Raw genomic sequence first — 18,551 nt, forward strand, 5'->3', positions numbered from 1 at the left:
TATAATTATTCCCTGAATTAATTCAAACTGCCTACCTCTACTATGATAGATGTGCAAAGTGAGTAACTGATTGTTGGAACAAACTTGCATCTCATACCATTTTTTTTTTTAGTTTAAATTTCTCACATTATTTGTGTTTTTCAAGCAAGACTCTACATTTAATGTACTAAGTCCATTTAAGACCTTAAACACTTGTCGAGTTTCTTCACAGGTGCCTAGTTTTTTGACATTGCAATTTACAGAATTGAAGTCATTTATGGTAGGAGTGTACCCTCGTGTGGCCTTGACTTATCTTGTCCTTCTCTGCAACTGTTCGAACAGATCAGCATCCTTCCTAAAATGATGCTTCCAGACCTGTATGCAGTACTCAAGATGCAGTCTTACATAATAGGATAATTACCTCCTTAACCCTGGTGGCGAAATTCGTGTATATCATTTATAAAACCCCTTGAGCAATCCTTCCTAGTATCTGCACTGCTCTGAAAACTTCACATCAAACTATACAGTTACCCTCAGATCTTTTATTTTTTCCTGAATCCTCCCCCACTTTGGCTGCAGTATCACTCAGTTGATGTGTATTACTCTGGGATTACTGCTTCCCACCTTTTTTTTTTTTTTTTTTTTGAAGTATCATACCCTGATTTATGCTATTAAGCACCCTGCCAATTCATATGACTTCAAACTTTGGCATTAAACTTGATATGTTTTCAGTGATATCATTAATAAATACTGAAAACAATAAAGTGCCCAGCACTACTGAGCCCTGAAGAATTCCACAAAAATCATTAGTCCACAAATAGCAGTGCCCACTAATAACCAGTCTCTGTCACTCAGCCATCCCTTTATCTATAGCAATAACTTGATCCCTAGTACCACACTGCTCCAATTGGTGTTTGTATAGTAGTATTAGTATCACCATAATATAGTGCAAGGAATTCACAGGCTTTTGCTGCACCAGCCAAAAAAAAAAATATATATATATATATATAAAAGAAAATACAAATTATGAATTTTCCTCCTCCTGTAAGTAACTATCCAGTTGATCTTTGAATTTCTTCAAACTGTCAGCCTCAACTATCTGTGGTAGCAACTCATTCAGATAATCAATGACTCGCTGACTAAGAAGGTTACATTGTAGGAAGAAAACTTCCTACAATGTAACCTAAACTTCTTCCCCTGTAATTTGAATTTGTGGCCCCTGGTTCTGGAATTCTTTATAACAGTGAAAATTTCATCTTTATTCATTTTACTAACTCCTCTTGTAGCCTTATAAACCTCAATCAGGTTCCCTCTAAGGTGTCTGGATGCCCATTTGCCAATCTCACTGTGCAAGTTTTCCATCTTTGGACCCTTTCAAGAAGCTCAATATCTTTTGATAAATAAGGTCTCCATGCTTGGATACAGTATTCCAAATGCAGTCTTACAATTGTCTTATACAGAGGGATTATGACAGCCCTATCTCTACAGGATAATCTTTGATGAATCATTGATCGGACACCATGTGCTTTCATGGCTGCCTGTTTTTGCAGCTCATTAAACTTCGTATATGCCCATATTGTAACTCCCAGATCTGTTTCTTCCCCTACTGTTTTTAATTCAACCCCACCAAGTGTATAATTTATTTTCAGGTTGCTGTTTCCCAATTGTAAGACTTTGCATTTTGATGAATTAAAACATAGCACTTTACTGACCATTCTTGAAGTCTGTTCAATTTTCTGTGCAACAGTATCAAAAGCTCTTTTGAAATCTAAGTATATGATGGTAAAGTTGTATTTTGCATCCAGTTCCTTTAGTTACCCCACATCATACTAGCCAGTCAGATTGGTCAGCCAAGATCTTCCCTTAACAATTGCTTTGATTGCTGCATAACTGCATTCTTCCTGCCAAGATGATCTTGCAATGCTTCTTGATCACTGATACCATTATTTTCTCTGGAACAGAAATCAGGTTTAGTCTATAATTATTCATTTCTCTCTTTCAACCCCCTTTATGAATAAACAAGACATTTACACATTTCCAATCCATAGGGGATCCACCCTGAATCCAATGATGCATTCATAATTATGGCCAAGGTTTACTTAGTTATTTTGCAAGAGGCTAAAAGTAACAAGGCAGTTGTGGCCAATAGATTCTGTTGGCCCCAATTGCCTTGTTACTTTTAGCCTCTTCAGTTTCTCTTCATTTTCCTCTCAGTTATCACAGAATCATTTAACACCCAACTATAAGTTGGTATACCCATCCCTAAATATCTTCATGTGTGAATGTAAATGCAAAATATTTATTCAGTTTGTCACCAACCAGAACAGAATTCTCACTAGTTTTGCCATTAATGTCTAGTGGACTAATGTGTTTCATTCCTTTCCTTCTTTTATCATAAAGAAAGCATTCTCTGCTATGTTTTGCATTACAAGCCATAGATCTGTAATCTGCCTTAGCCTGCCCAACCCCTTTGACTTTATTGCAGACTGGTTTGTTTCTGTGTCCCCTTATAATTTATAATCATCCCATGCATTTTTTTCTCTGTCAGCCATCATCACTCTATCTCTGAACTTTAAAAATATCTTAGTTGGTAGGAAAAGCTTGGCAGCTTCCATCATTAGCATTGGTAGAAGAGGTATATGATGCAAGAAAGCAAGGGGGGATTATCCAGCTCTTCCTTGAATTCCCCGCATGCTTCTCATTTAAATCTAAGATCATTATAGCTACCTTTACAAAAACAAAATCCCTTCCATTTATTCTTGCCAGTGGTTACATTTTTACGTAAATCCCAATGCGCTGTGATCGCTGCCACCTATTGGTTCTTTTGGCTGCAATTCTTAATGCATGAAGAGTCACTGTCAATAATCAGGTCATGAGTATTGCTTTCCCTTGTTGCCTCTCTAACATTCCACTGTAGAAAGCAGTCATCCATAAATCCAGAAAGGTTCTACTGTTGTATGACTGAGTCCACAAGTTCTGGTCAACACCTAGAGAGTTAGTCCCTGTCCCATTCCATTTGTCTGTATAGCTCTTCATTCTACTGAACACATTCATTTGGCCTCTAACATAGCCTACCTTCATTTTTCACATCCTCTATATTGATGGTATTGTGTTTCTGATGTTCCTACAGTGTCCACACTTGATGATTTAACCAATACAGTAGAACGTCAGTTGTCTAGAATAATTGATGTCAGACCTCTTCCGGGTTACCAAATTTTCCGGATAATCAAATGTAAGGTAAGATTAAATAAATTTAATATTACCTTATGATTAAATTAAATAATTAAGGTTAATTAAATCAAAAAAAAAAATTAGAACCCAATCTCGGAAAACAGAAACATCCATCCAGGCATTTTTATGATTTTTAAATGCCCTCGGTTTTTTTTTTTTTTTTTTGACTTACTGATAACAAGCACGGAAAATCTGTGCATCCCAGTCGCATTTGCACACAAAGTAATTGTAACATTCTGTTTTCTTATCTTAAAACCTGGTCCGGCTAGGGTTTTTCTCGGTAATACTTAATGCTTTCCATAATAAGCCTGTCTTATCAACATTATAAACATTTTCTTTCTCACAATTTGCTATATAACTGAAGCAAACTTATTTGAAAGGACACCGCTGCAGAGTTGTCTGCATAAAGTTTCTTGCCTTGAATATCTAGTTTATGTATACTGTGTCACAGTTTAAAGTTTTTCAGCCAACCTGTGCTTGCCTTAAAATCTTCATTACCTCTTAATTTTCCATTAAAATCCAATACTTTTTCCCACAACATTGGGCCAGACACTGGTTCACCTAAACTTCACTTCTGAAGAAACCACAAATAAAGTGCACTCTCTAAAGCGGCATTTTCAGGTTTGGACATAGTCTTTTTCCTGCTAGATTCTCCTTCCCTATCCATAATCGACAAATTCTGTTATATCACTGGAATTTTTCTTGATGTCATAAATTGCTGAAGTCCCCACATTAAACCCTTTGGAGAGATTTCCTAAAATTTCACCTTTTCTAATTCTATTAATTTCTGTTTTATGTTGCAATGTTAAAACTGCACGTTTTCTTTTCATTCCCATTTTACTGTAAAAAAAACTGAGAAAAATAATGAATCGCACAGTTTCAGGCCGATATTATTCTTACCGAATCTGGAGCTAAACTAATCTGAAATTTACTCTTGGTTTCCGAGAAAATCCAGTAGTCTCTGTGATATTTTCCTGAAGGTCACATAGAATTCTAGAGGTCACAACCATAAAACAATGAAAACAATTTGCAGTTTTCGGTTTATTCGGGCTTTTTTTTTTTTTTTTTTTGTACAATCTGTTATAAACAGGTAGTAAACTCAATCTTTAGCTTATTGGAATCAAAATTCAATTTGCAAACATGATCACTATAACCCATGCTTACTGCATTACTTTTGTTAAGAAGAAAAAGAGAAAAAAAAGAAGAAAGATCAGCTTTTCAAATTTATTTACTGTACTGCTAGCATTAGTTTACAAACAAGTATATGTTTTCCTGCTTGTCCCATAAGGACCACCATCAGGCCTTTAATTCTGCACACCTTGTTTTCCTGGTTGCTGTATATCCCACAGAAGAATGCAAGTATCAGTTTTACTTCTGAATATGGCTGCTATTAGTCTGTGTATCCATCCAAGCTAGCATTTTTCCAATGTGCCTAACAATGCCTCAATAGCATAAGCAAATATTCCTGCACTCCTTCTATTTAAGTGAATCCGATCTCTGTAAAAAAGTCTCTCCTGTTAATTTTCCGAACAAGTAGCATTTTGTAACAAGCACAGACCAAACTGAAAAAAAATTCTACCCAATGAGCCTTATACAGTGTTCTCTCCAGGTTGGAACTGATTGACAGGGTTCTCATCATATACCCCTTCTATTGTATCTGGGCAGAATTGCAGACCCTTTCATATTTAATCTTAATGACTTTTTTCAGTATTGCTCTATACCGGGGGGGGGGCCAACTTAATCTGTGATGCGATCTACTTTTTTTCTTCAAAATGTGCTACGATCTGCCATTTCAAGAATTTCATTTCACATGGTTAAAAAAGTTAATCAACACATATTGAAAAATGTTGTTTATAAATTTTAAAATTAACTACAATTCAGAATTCTTATTTTAAATTCATACGTATTTAAATTTTTAATTTATGTGAAGTTTGTCTTAATGTCATCTGCCAAGCTTTCAAAATTCGGGATATACTGTGATAAGGCCAACCGTAAAGAATCTTTTGTATGCAAGTCCGTAAGAGTAGGAGAAGAGCGATTCTTCGTCTTTGTTTCAAATACGAAAAGGCCAATTCACATAGATGTGTGGAACCAAAACAGGAATTTAAAAGTTTACTGCATTTTTCTATATATTTGGGCACTTTTCTCAAACATATTTCTAAAAATCTTTTTCTAATGATCTGGCTTTTAGAAAGAATCGTTTCACAATGTAATCATTTTATTTTCAAGTAATATTTTCTCTATATGCAAATGTCAACGATTTTTTTCTGAAATTTGTTTCATATCTAAGTCGACATTAAATGGATAAGAAATATATTGAACAATGCCTTAAATTGTTTCAAAATCATGCACAACTTTCTCAATTTCAGAAACATATTTCTCACTATTAAATTCAAAAACAGGATATTTTTGCAAATGGCCTCGCATATTTGCAAAATGATCGAATTTTTTTTTCTTTTAGATCCTTAGCCATTGCCAAAAATTGATATTTATATGCAGAAATACTACTGATCATGTCACCCACATTTTTATTTGTTCCTTGTAATTCCAAATTCAGATCACTTAATTTACTGATAAAATCTGCCAAAAAAGCCAGATCACACAACCACTCTGTATCTTGTAGCTGCTGACAATCATCTCCCCAAAAATGTTTGATCAACAAATTTTTTTATTTCATTCAGCAAATTTCGAAATCTCTGCAGAGACTTACTCCGACTCAGCCACCTCACATCTGTGTGTAATATCAGATCTGGTTCATTTTCATCGAGTTGCATTTTGAAGTCTCCTTTGAAGAGAATGTCCTCTGATGGAATTCACGATTTTGAAAGCTATGCCCATAACACTTTTAGTATTTAATCTTTTGCTGGCTAACACTTGGTGGATGATACAGTGGAAACTCAAAAAATCTGGGAATTCATCATCCTTCTGGCACAATGCGATGAATCCGTAACGATGCCCCATCATTACTTTAGCTCCATCTGTTGTTATTGATGGGAGCTTAAATAGTGGTAATTTAATTTTTTTCAATAAAATTTTTGAATGGGTTAAATATATCAAGACCTAGTTCTTTCTTTCTTTTAACGAAACCATACCCAGCAATTCTTCTCTAGTGGCAGAATCATCGAAAACCATAAATAAAAACAAGCGATTGAGCTGTATCACTGACATCTGTAGATTCAACCGGTTGTAAAGAAAAGGACACACATTTAGCAATATAAACACACAATTGTTCGCTTACATTTTCACTCCTTTTTTCGATGAGTCAAGTCACAGTATTTCGAGATAATTACAGATCTTGAAGAGCACTTTTCATTTCATTTTTGTTCTTTAAATTTTCAAAAAGAAAATCTGTTATTTCCAAAAATGCGTCTTTGATCAATTGACCATCAGGAAATGGTTTGCATTTTTTTGCAAGAAGATGACTCACTTTAAATGATGCTACAGTTACTGCTTTAGATTGTAATTAGGTGTCATGAAGAAATTTTGTTGTGCGAATAAAATAATCTAGATTTAAGTTGTTTTAATTTATTTTTTCTAAGTCCACTATTAGGTGGAAAATCCGATTGGTATTTACCATGGAGTGCGTTGAAGTTCCTTTCTAAATTTCCTTTTTTGGGTATAGCCACGGAAGCATTGCAAATCAAACTAACATTTTTCTTTGATCATTTAAAAGTATTCTAATTCCCACTCTTGTAAACGGCGTCTCCGATGGGCAGATGTTAAAGGGACACAGCGTACTGGCCGTCGGGCAAACAGTCCACCTTTGTGGAGTCGCCTGATGAAAATGATAGGTTTTACTCTTTTTCATAGTATTCATTTTAAATCAAATCAAATTAACATATAAGTACGGTTAAGTTATTAATATTAAGTGAGCTAAATAAGAGTTCGACACATACACATGCTCTCCCCAACATAACTGTGTGAATTTTCACTAGACAATCTTAGCGGTTACACGGCAACAAGAGTAGTCATGTGGTTCAGCGGATTTTAATAAGTGTATGTAGTGGAGCACTTAATAATAATAACATTTAGATTTTGACTAATCTTTATTATTATTATTAGCCATATGGTGCAAGGAAGCCTGAGGCTTCTGCTGCACCAGCCAAAGAATAAAAAAAAAAAATTCCGAATTCACCCGAGAGAGAGGGAGAGTCGGAAGTAGAAGGGAATCACCAAGAAAGAGAAGAATGATGATATCCAGCCCAGTACTTCAGGTGTGCCAAGCCCATACTCACCAGATCTAAGCCCCTAGGGATCTTTTTTATATATATTTAAAATTCAAAATACCAAAATTAAAGCCGTGATTGCCTGGTAGATCCCGATCAACTTGTTGGCCACCCCTGCTCTATACCATTTAAATAAATCCTCATCTCGTATTCTTAATATCATTAGAGCTAGTGTGTATAACAATAACACATTTGTGCCTTTAAAGGATAAACTTCTCTCATTAACTTTTGTTCCTGGTGGACTAGGACCTGACACACCCCAGTCCTATTCCACCTGTCCTTTTTGCACAATATATTTTCTGTATCCCTACCAGTTGCATCAGCAGCAGTAGCTACCTCCTGATGGACCAGTGCATGCAACTTTTGGGATTGTTACTGTGTCATCTGATGAACCAGTGTAAGCTGTGGTTGCTGAGATGGGCAGCTGAGAGCTTGATGGGATTCCCATTTTAATTCCTTCAAAGATATCAACTCTGTTCTTCAACCTCTCATAATTGGGTACGGGACATGATATTGTCATGGGGGATGTCTTTGTGTGCGCGTGCGATACAAGGAGTGTAATGAAATCAGGCGAGAACTCAGCGTTGTTATGGGCCTATATGAGAGCTCGAAGGATTTAAAGTGAGGGGCCCATCAAGCTCCCAGCTGCCCACATCAACGCCAGAGCTTGCACTTAGTCATCACGCAACACAGCGGCAACCCCCAAGGCAGAATGCGCTGGTCCCACAGGAACTAGTTGTTGGTGACTCTGTTGTCAGGGAAATGGGGAACATGCTTTGTATAAAGGATAGGTGAAACAGGACCAGGGTATGTCTGCCAGGGGCAAAGATTGATGACATAGAGCGGATATCATCTTTTAAGGGCACAAAAGGTGATATAGTTGTACACTAATATATTAAGAGTAGGAGACCAGCAGAATTACTTAATAAGTACAGGTCACTGTTGGAAAAATGCCGTGAATCAGGGTTGAATTTGAAAGTGTCTGCAATTCTGCCCAGACATGATAGGAGAGAGTATATGATGACAGCCTTGTCGATCAATTCGGCCCTGGAAAGACTGTGCAAGGCTCAAGGGGTAGAATTTTTTTCAGCCTGGTCTGCACTTGTTAACAGAAGGGACTGCTTCTACAGGGATGGGATACACTTAAATTGAAAGAGTGCAAGAATATTTGATGATGCTATCAAGGCAGTGTTAGGTGGGTCAGAAAACTGCTAGCTTGGGGGCATACAAGGACTAATAGATTAACAGTAGCCGCTGGCAGAGGTGAAAGTGATTCTTGCACTGCTTCTACTATAATGAGCAGAAGCCTGGAAAACAAGTTGCAGGATATTTCAGAGACTGCTGGGAGTCATTGTGGTACAAGTAAACACATCGGTTGTGTTAGGGTAGCTAAGAAAAAGAACAGGTGTATGTATACTTGCATGTACACCAATGCTAGGAGTTTGGTAAATAAATTTGATGAATTTGAGGTATTGCTCAAAGCATCAAAGGCGGATATTGTTGAGATATCAGAGACGTGGTGTCACACAGATATAAGGAATGCAGAACTGGAATTTGGGGAGTACAATGTCTACAGAAAGGATAGACAGGATAGGAAGGGAGGGGGGTTATGCTATTAGTTAAGAAACACATAAAATCCAAGGAAGTTAAGCCAGTCGACATCGCTGGACAGTGCAGTGTCGAGTCAGTTTGGTGTGACATAAGCATTGGGAGATCAAAATTGAGAATAGCAGTGTGCTATAGGCCTAATGACTCTGAAGAGTATAATAAGAAACTGTACAGGGAAATAGAGTGGGCCAGTAAATCAGAGAGCCTTATAATGGGGGAATTTAATTTCCTAAATATTTACTGGAATTTGTGGGTTGGTCACTCACACACTAGCAAGGCTTTTGTGGATTTATTGGATGATTGTTTTCTACATCAGCATGTTAGGGAGGCAACTAGAGGGAGTAATACTCTTAATTTGAATATCAGTAGTGATTCTTCATGCATTAAGAATCTGCAGATGGAGGAACCACTAGGTGGCTGTGATCACAGTGTGCTGAAGTGGGATTTACTCAGAGTTAACTACCATCAGGGGTAAAGGGGAGGGTTATTTCTTTCGTAAAGGCGGCTACGAGGGTCTGAGACAGTATTTAAATTCTATACAGTGGGACCAACTGATGATGTTACCAACAGCAAATTCAAAATGGGAAGCATTCAAAGAACTTATCTTGGAAGCTACTAGGCTTTACATACCAACTAAGAAATATTGTTCAAAGTTTAGGCCTAAATGGATGTCAGATGAACTAATGAGGCATATGGCAGAGAAGAAAAATGCATGGAATACATATAAATTAACATGTGACACAGAACCCTATGATAGATATAAGTTGATCTGTAACCAATTTACAAAGGAGGTTAGGCAGGCGAAGGCAAATTACGAGAAATCTTTGGCAAAGGATGCAAAGAAAAACAGCAAAGAGTTCTTTACTTATGTAAACTCTAGAAGAAAGGGGATGAATCACATTGGTCCACTTGATATCGATGGTTCAACTGTTGACGATCCTGCTCAGGTAGCTAACAAACTAAATGAATATTTTGCATCGACATTCCCTCATGAGGAGTTATTCAGCGAGGGGAATGGCAGAGGTATATTCAACTCTGGCAGTAATCTAGATAATCTTGTAATAACTGAGAGTAAGGTGGAGGAGAAATTGTTGAAGATAAACACAAGAAAGGCACCTGGGGTGAATGGGATCTATCCAGTTATATTAAAGGAGGCAGCAAAGGAAGTAAGCAAACCCTTAGCCATAATTATGAGAGCTTCCTTGGACTCAAGGGAGGTAACCATAGACTGGTGATGTGCAAATGTGACCCCAATTCACAAAGGAGGATCAAAGGCTGACACAAGTAATTATAGACCTGTGAGTTTAATTTCTGTACGAGGAAAATTAATGGAAGCACTGGTTAAAGAAGCACTGCAGGATCTTCTAGACAAGACTTCAGTTATAGCTCGGACACAGCATGGTTTTGTTAAGGGGAAGTCTTGCCTGACCAATTTGATTGGATACTATAATGCAGTCCCAAAAGAACTGGATGCAGGGAATAACTTTGATATTATGTACTTGGATCTTAGAAAGGATTTGGATACTGTTGCACATGGAAGACTGCTGCACAAATTTGAGCAGTGTGACATTGGAGGCAAATTGCTGCTATGGATAAAGGGGTGGTTGAGGGGGAGAAGACAGAGTGGTAATCAATGGACACTGCTCATTGTGGACTAATGTTATTAGTGGAGTCCCTCAGGGTTCAGTGTTGGGTCCATTATTGTTTTCTGTATTTATAAATAATATTGATGATGGTATATCAAGCTTAATGTCCAAGTTTGCAGACGATACAAAAGTTGGCAGGGTTGTTATGGACACTACTGACGCTGTGCTGCTGCAACAGGATCTGGAAAGGTTGAGCAGATGGGCTGAGAGGCGGCAAATGAAGTTTAACATTGACAAATGTAAAGTACTACATATGGGAAACAGCAACCCCAGAGCAACGTATCAACTCTGTGGTACTACACTGACAGTGGTAGAGAATGAAAAGGACCTGGGGGTAATTGTGCAGACAGATATGAAGTTCTCTGAGCAGTGCAGATGGGCTGCAAGAGTAGCTTATGGTGTCTTATCAATGATATACAGGAATTTTTCTAGCAGGGATAAGACGTGATTATTCCCTTGTATAAAGCAATGATCAGTACTGTATACAGGTCTGGAGGCCTCATTTCAAGAAGTATGTAGAGCTGCTGGAACTAGTACAGAGAAGGGCAACAAGGTTAGTGAAGGGAACAAAGGGTTGCTCTTACAAAGAAAGGCTTAAGTTTTGCAAATTAGGCAATGCGAGGTGATCTGATAGAGGTGTATAAAGTCTTGAATGGTTTGAGCATGCTCAATGCTGATGGGATTCTGCCTCTTGCTCAGAATAAGAGGGCATAAATTCAAATTGAGGAAAGACAGATGTAGGATATATGTGCAGAAATTTGCCTTTAGCTAACAGGTAGTTGGTTGGTGGAACATACTTCCATCCCTTGTTGTGGAAGTTGATAGCCTAAATAAATTTAAGGCTCAGCTGGACAGGTATTTCGAACGAATGGAGGGGTGAAGTGGAAGTGTTTTTTTTTTTTTTTTTTCCCCCTCTGGCTGATGCTGCATAAGTTTGCTTTCTTGCATCATATGCCTTTACTAATGCTAAATCACCATTAGAAGACTGAATTCATGCTTAATTTCATCACACTTTTTGCACCACACACACACACACACACACACACACACACACACACACACACACACACACACACACACACACACACACACATTAAATAAGTAGCATTTTATAAAGCTGTGGTTCGTAGAAGAAGGCTCTTCAGTTCTCCCCCGAACCCCACTTCCACTGCTTTCAGCTCTTTGCTTTGCTTCTCTACTCTGAGCTGTGATTTCTGTTTAAATTTAATTTAATTTGAGAATAACACACTAAACTGTTACCTAAGTGCAGTAATAACAATACACTACAGATTATGCAGAAATAATACATATTATTGTATATGTATTATATATATAACTACAAAGTATTATGCTTTACGTAGGATATATGTGCGATATAATATGTAGGATATTAGTAAAAACACTTCTAATGTTAATTATACTCTTACAGAACTACAATAAGGAATATGAATATGATACATAAAATCAGTGAGAATGAAATTGACAGTAATGGCCTGAATTATCTCTTACTCCAGCTCTTCTTTTTCAGCAATTTCTGAGACCAGATTAAAAAACAAAATTTTGTCTACTTTAGCAAATAAACAAATAACTCCACCACTAATTTTAAACAAAAATATTTAAAAAAACAGTAATTTTAAAGTAATAAAATATCTACTTAGTTAAGTTCATGTAATGGCCCACTCTTGGTTGTGTTGCTGGTCTACTTTATCATCATTAATATTTGTTTCATTCTAATTAATTTACTTGGAATTATTCTGTGCTATTTTTACTTTTTTTTTTTTTTTGTTTGTTTTATTGTATTAGACAGTCCCCACCAACCTTTGACAACTGCACCATGTATTTACAAACTCATTCAAATAAAAGCTAGTAAAAAAGAAGATTATTTGTTCTGATCAGGAATGCATTACTGAAATCATAGAATCCAATTGAGGTCCAAGCAGTTCAAGGAGGTGCCTTCAGGTTTACTCATCGTCACACATCAAAATTCATCTAATGATATGCTGTTTATATATATTAGTATATATGTGTAAAGTGCATATTGTGTTCACTATGTCAGTCTGTCCATATGTAATAACTTAGTTTATAGTAGATGGATTTCATAAAATTTTATAGTTTGACTCTTTTAGAAAGATTTGTTGAGCCACCTCAAAATTCATTAAAATTAGTACAGTAGAAATCTGGCACTTATTATTTCTTTGTCCCCCTCCTTCTGCGTATAAAATTTCATCTACTTAATAAAAACTTGACTCTCAGTGGGCAAATTTTCACAAAATTTTAGATCTGGCTCTTTTAGAACAATTTGTTAGGCTTTCCCAAATTTCATTAAAATTGGTTTAGTAGAAATCTGGCAGTTACTATTTTTTTTTTTTTTTTTTTTTCATGAAGACTATTTTTATACCTATTCCATGGGCTATCCGTATATTGTAGCTGAATCAACTGGATGTTGTGTTTGTTACCATGTTCTGATTGGAGGGGCGCCTCCATAGCCCAGGTGGGAAGGAGCAGCAGTGCGTAGCACATGCTTTCTTGATTAGACCAGGGTTCGAGCCCGTGACCACCAAATACGGAGGATGCGGTAAGGTCAGGGAATGACCACTGCATATTCCCGGAGCAATATGGCCTTAGTTGCTAATGCTCCTAAAAACCAAATAACAACAACTGATTGGAGGAATGGATGGGCAATATGGCAGATGTACAGAAATGATATATTTTCGTTTCACATGTAAAAGTTGTTGCTTCCCCCCCCCCCCTTTTTTTTTTCTTTTTCAGTTCCTGTTTTGTAAATATATGTATTGATTCTTTTTTTATATATATATTATGGCATAACTTAAAGCGATGATATTTCTGAGGCAATTTTGAGTATAAAAATTGCATATAAACACAGGTTCAATTCTAAACAGTTAAAGAACTGCGGCTGTTAGAATCTTAGGGAAAAAACAAAGCATTTATGAGTGATATAAAATAAAAAAAACTGAAATAGATGCAAACAGAGCCGGTAAGGTGTTGGTCTATTTATTAGGAAAGTTAGTCTGTGTTTACAGATATGTATGTGCATACACCGATGAGCCAAAACATTATGACCAGCGAGTCGTTCAAATTGAAGCAACTGCAGGTGAACTACGACACATGTGCATTTTGGGACACAGTACAAAAAACACCTGATACTGAGCTCAGTTAATCAGTGTTACTCTTGTTCTTCAGATGGGAAAGGCAGTGGACTTAAACGAGTTTGACAAAGGCCAAATTGTAATGGCCAGACGACTGGGTCAGAGCATGTCTGAAACGGCCCAGCTGGTGTGATAATCGCAGTCAGCCATGGTTAGTACCTACCGAAAGTGGTCCGAGGAGGGGGAACCCACGAACTGCCAGCGAGGTGTTGGACGACTATGGCTCATTGATGCCCAAGGTGAGCGAAGGCTTTCCCAGATGGTACATGGCAACAGAAGGGTGACTGTGGCACAACTTTCCGGTAATTGGAATGCTGGTGACGGGAGTAATTTGCCACAACAGACAGTACATCGAACCCTGCTGAAAATGGGGCTGCGTAGCTGCAGGCCACTCTGAGTGCCCATGCTAACCAGCTAACCACAGTTCACTGGCAACAGTGCCTACAATGGGCACGTAAGCATCAAAACTGGACCTTGAGTGATAGGAAGAAGATTGTTTGGTCCAATGAATTACATTTCCTGTTGCACCATGTGAATGTATGTGTGTCGTTCCTGGGAATTGATGGTGCCTGGGTGCACAAAACAAGCCAGTGGCAACGGTGTCATGCTTTGGGAGATGTTCTGCTAGGATACCCTGGGTCCAGTCATCCATGTACCGGGCACTCTGACATCTACCAGCTACCTAAACATCATTGCTGACCAGGTACACCCTTTCTCGTGGCAACGGTCTTCCCCTCTGGCGATGCCGTCTTTCAACAAGATAATGCACCATGCCACACTGCCCAGATTGTTCGAGACTGGTTCGCTGAACATGAGGAAGACTTCCAGATATTGCCCTAGGCTCCAAATTCCCCAGACATCAATTCCATAGAGCATCTGTGGTTTGTGTTGGAACAGCAACTCCGATCTGCAGCGTCTCGAACACAGATCTTACAGGAGTTAGAGGATCTGCTGGTTATGTGTTGGTACCAGATACCACAAGACACATTTAGAAATCTTGTAGCGTCCATGCCTTGCCGGGTACTAGGTGTTTTGGCTGTATGTGAAGGACCAACAGATAGGTGGTCATAATGTTTTGGCTCATTGGCATAGTGTTACGTTAGTTTCTCGGAAACATCACCTTTGACTTTACTGCATTATGCTTTATATTTTTTTTTTTTTTTTTTTTTTTTAATGAAAATCCCAAACACGAAAGGTATCAAAACCTATAGTACTTAGTACCGTGCATGGGTTGAAGAAGTATGGGGGGAGGTGGGGGTGCCGGAAACTTTGCTCTAGAGACTAAACATTGGTTTCACCACGTCAAGCCTCCAATAAGCAAAGTGGTGGTATTTCACAGGTTGATGAAAGTCATCTACCACCTTAATGTGAATCTCATACGTGTGAAGGTCACCTGAGCTCATCATGGCTGTCTTTTATGTAGGCTGCAATATTCAATATGCAATCAAGTAATGCATCTCATGTTTGCATTTTCTGTGGTATATAAGATCTTTGAACCATCCCCACACAGAAAAAATCTAATGGGTTTAGGTCTGTTGGCTTTAGTGGTCAATTTTTTGGACCTCTGGCCAATCCATTGCTCTCTAAACCTCGTCATGGAGGTGAATAACCACTGCACAGGAACAATGAGCAGCTCCAGCTTGTTGGAAGTACTTTCAACATTGCGTAACAAAGGTACTTCTAACAGTTGCAGCAATGCATTTTGTAGATAGACTTGTCCAGTAAGACCACCCTAAAATACACTAAAAGGAAAGAAATTGTGGGATACCTGGTTCCTGGGCAATGCGATGTTGTCACTCTATCTCACTAGTGGACAAATCCACCACTTGGAAGGTATATAGGTACACTGTATCACTGCATTCACATAGACAGTAATTCGATGTTAGTGCAGATAAACGTGAGTTAACCGACTTTGAAAGAGGGATGATAGTGGGTGCTTGACACATGAGTCATTCTTATCGCAGAGGTAGTACAGAAACTGCACTATCCCCATTGGACAATATCAGGAGTCTGTCGGGAATACACCATTTCTGGAATAACATATCATTGTGGGCAGAGAAAGGTGGATGAACGTGGCCATCGATGTCTGTCTCGCATTGTTTCAGCCAACTGGAGAGCGACGGTGGCACAAATCACCACTGACTTCAATGGAGGAGCAGCCAGAAACACCACCACCAAGACTGTCGGGTAATCATCAGCCACAATAGGTTATGGGAGCTGCCGACCCACCAGAGTTCCATTGCTAACACCATGACATGGGACTCTATGCCTTAACTGGGCAAAAGAACATCAGCACTGGACACTGAATGATTCAGGGTGGGTCTTCTGGTCCAATTAATCCCATTTCCAGTTATGTTGAGCTGACGGGAGGGTGCATATCTGACAGAAACCGCACGAAGTTATGCACCTGTCATGTTCAACTGGCACACGTTGGGACCTCTGGTGCATCTAAACGCATCTCTGAACAGTCCAGGTTATGTGCCCATCCTTGCAGACCATTTGCATCCCTTCATGGTCATTGTGCACCCACAGGGCAATGGACTCTTCCAGCAGGACAATGCACCTCCCCACAGAGCCATGGTGACTAGAAAATGATTTGAAGAGCATTCTGCAGATTTTACCACCATGGAATGGCTTCCCCGTTCACTAGACATATGAACCCTGTGGAGCATATTTGGGATGCTAGTGAAAGGTCTGTTCGAGCTTTGGATCCTCTGCCCAGGAACGTGACGGAATTATTGGACAGCAGTGCAGCAAGCATGGGTGGAAATACCCGTGGAACGCTTTCATGAACTAGTGGACTCAATGCCTCACCGTACTTATCCAGATGAAAGGTGGGCCTACCCGTTACTAGGTAGGTACGGATGATTTCTGCTCACTCAGTGTATAAATAGGCCAATCAGATGATCATAGGAGATTCCACACTATGTATTAACACTGAATCATAGTTGAAAATTATTCTCCGAAGTGGATTTCCAACCAAACATGGGAATTGTGTATGTGTTGACACCATCGCTGAATAGAATGTAATAATGCAAATGGCGATTTTCATTCAACCAGTTACACAATTCCAGCCATCAGGCAGGATCCCCAGTTCAAGGTGTTGATCAGTTCGCACATGGTATGGATACATATCTTCTTTCTGCATTGTTTTCATACTCGTCATTGGGAAATAGCGAAATGCATGAATATTCTTTGTGTACGAGCAGGAGGACTATGCGCTACCGCCTCAGCAATATTCTCTTGCTCAGCCATATCTTAGCGAACCACACACTCATATGGGATGTGAACTGTGGTGAGAGTAACTCACAGTATATGGAAAACTTGGCTAATAACTTGTTGATTTGGAATTCTGTGGTTCAGAAAACGTTGCTGTATTTGGCAACAGCAGTAACAGCATTTCCATTTCAAAATCCAGCACTTGAAATGTAAAAGGCATCTTGAAAGTGATGTAATGAAACAAAGGAATAACACCGTGCACAACACTGCTTTGCACACTGCATATATTTCATCAGGCTACATTCACTCTAGGTCACATGGGCACACAAGTTATGTGCACAATTCACAATTATAAGTTGCTAGGAATCTATGAACATCACATAACTCCATAATTATCGATTCAGACCCATATCCTTATGAACTTCATTTACTCAAAATTGCCTCAGAAATGAGTTCCTGAAGTTATGCCGTACCTTCACGAATCACTACTGTTTATGTGCAGTCAAACTCACAAATCTGACAAACCACAAGATCCTATCCCTGGCAGACCTTGGATTTTGGGTGGTCATATTATAATAATATATATATATACATATACAGGATGTCTCAAAAATACATGGCATAACTTCCGGAATGAGTTCCTCATATGTAGACAATAAAAATATTTTATATCAACATAGTTCCGGAAATGCTTGGTTCTTGAGTTATCAACCGGAATGTCTTATCTCCTGCAGGTTCCTTCATCACAAGGTACTGTGGACATGTGAACATGTGTATATGTAAAGGGCGGCTCCTAGAACGTTTGTTCAACTCCGCCTCGTATCTCTGTGAAGAACAGTAGCACTACAAATGGGCCAGATATGTGTGTGACGTCGGTTTGTGTGTATTATGTGTGTGTTTTGTTGTTCTGTTCTGGCTGCTTGGCTACCCAGAAGCATCAGTCACCTGGACAGATGATTCTGGGTACTCGTCCACACCACGGGAAGGTGTTGACAGAATCTGGTGGTTTTCCATTCCGACCATGTACTCAAATCAGGAGCGAGCAGATATGCACTTTATGTACGGTTTGACGGACGGCAATGCTCTGGAGGCTCGTCGTTTGTACCACGAAAGGTTCCCAGAACGAAGATGTTCAGACAGAAAAACGTTTGAGGGTATCCATCACCGCCTTTGTGAACATGGGACCTTTACACCTCGTGCTGCCGACAGAGGATGACCAAGATCTACAACTCCTGAAGTAGATGAAGAGATTTTGGATGTCGTGCATGCCACTCCTGGAATCAGCACACGCAGAATAGCAATGCAACTGGCTGTTCAATGTCGACTATTTGAAGAGTGTTGCGAGAACACCAACTGTATCCTTACCACCTGCAACGGGTACAGGCCTTGTCACCAGCAGATAACCCTGCGCGAGTAATGTTCTGCCAGTGGTTCTTGCAGCAGTGTGGTACAACTCCTCACTTTCCTGCGTTAGA

At 38.8% G+C, this 18,551-nt stretch overlaps 1 protein-coding gene across 6 annotated transcripts in view; it reads left to right on the top strand.

Moving 5' to 3' along the window:
• The window catches only part of LOC150076415 (putative RNA-binding protein Luc7-like 2), a 222,315-nt gene that overhangs the window by 191,036 nt on the left and 12,728 nt on the right, over positions 1-18,551 (top strand). The gene's annotated exons all lie outside the window — the stretch shown is intronic.

This window comes from Mastigoproctus giganteus, chromosome 13 (genome assembly GCF_048544385.1).
Source record: "Mastigoproctus giganteus isolate SK-2022 chromosome 13, ASM4854438v1, whole genome shotgun sequence".
Classification (NCBI taxonomy): Eukaryota; Metazoa; Arthropoda; class Arachnida; order Uropygi; family Thelyphonidae; genus Mastigoproctus; species Mastigoproctus giganteus.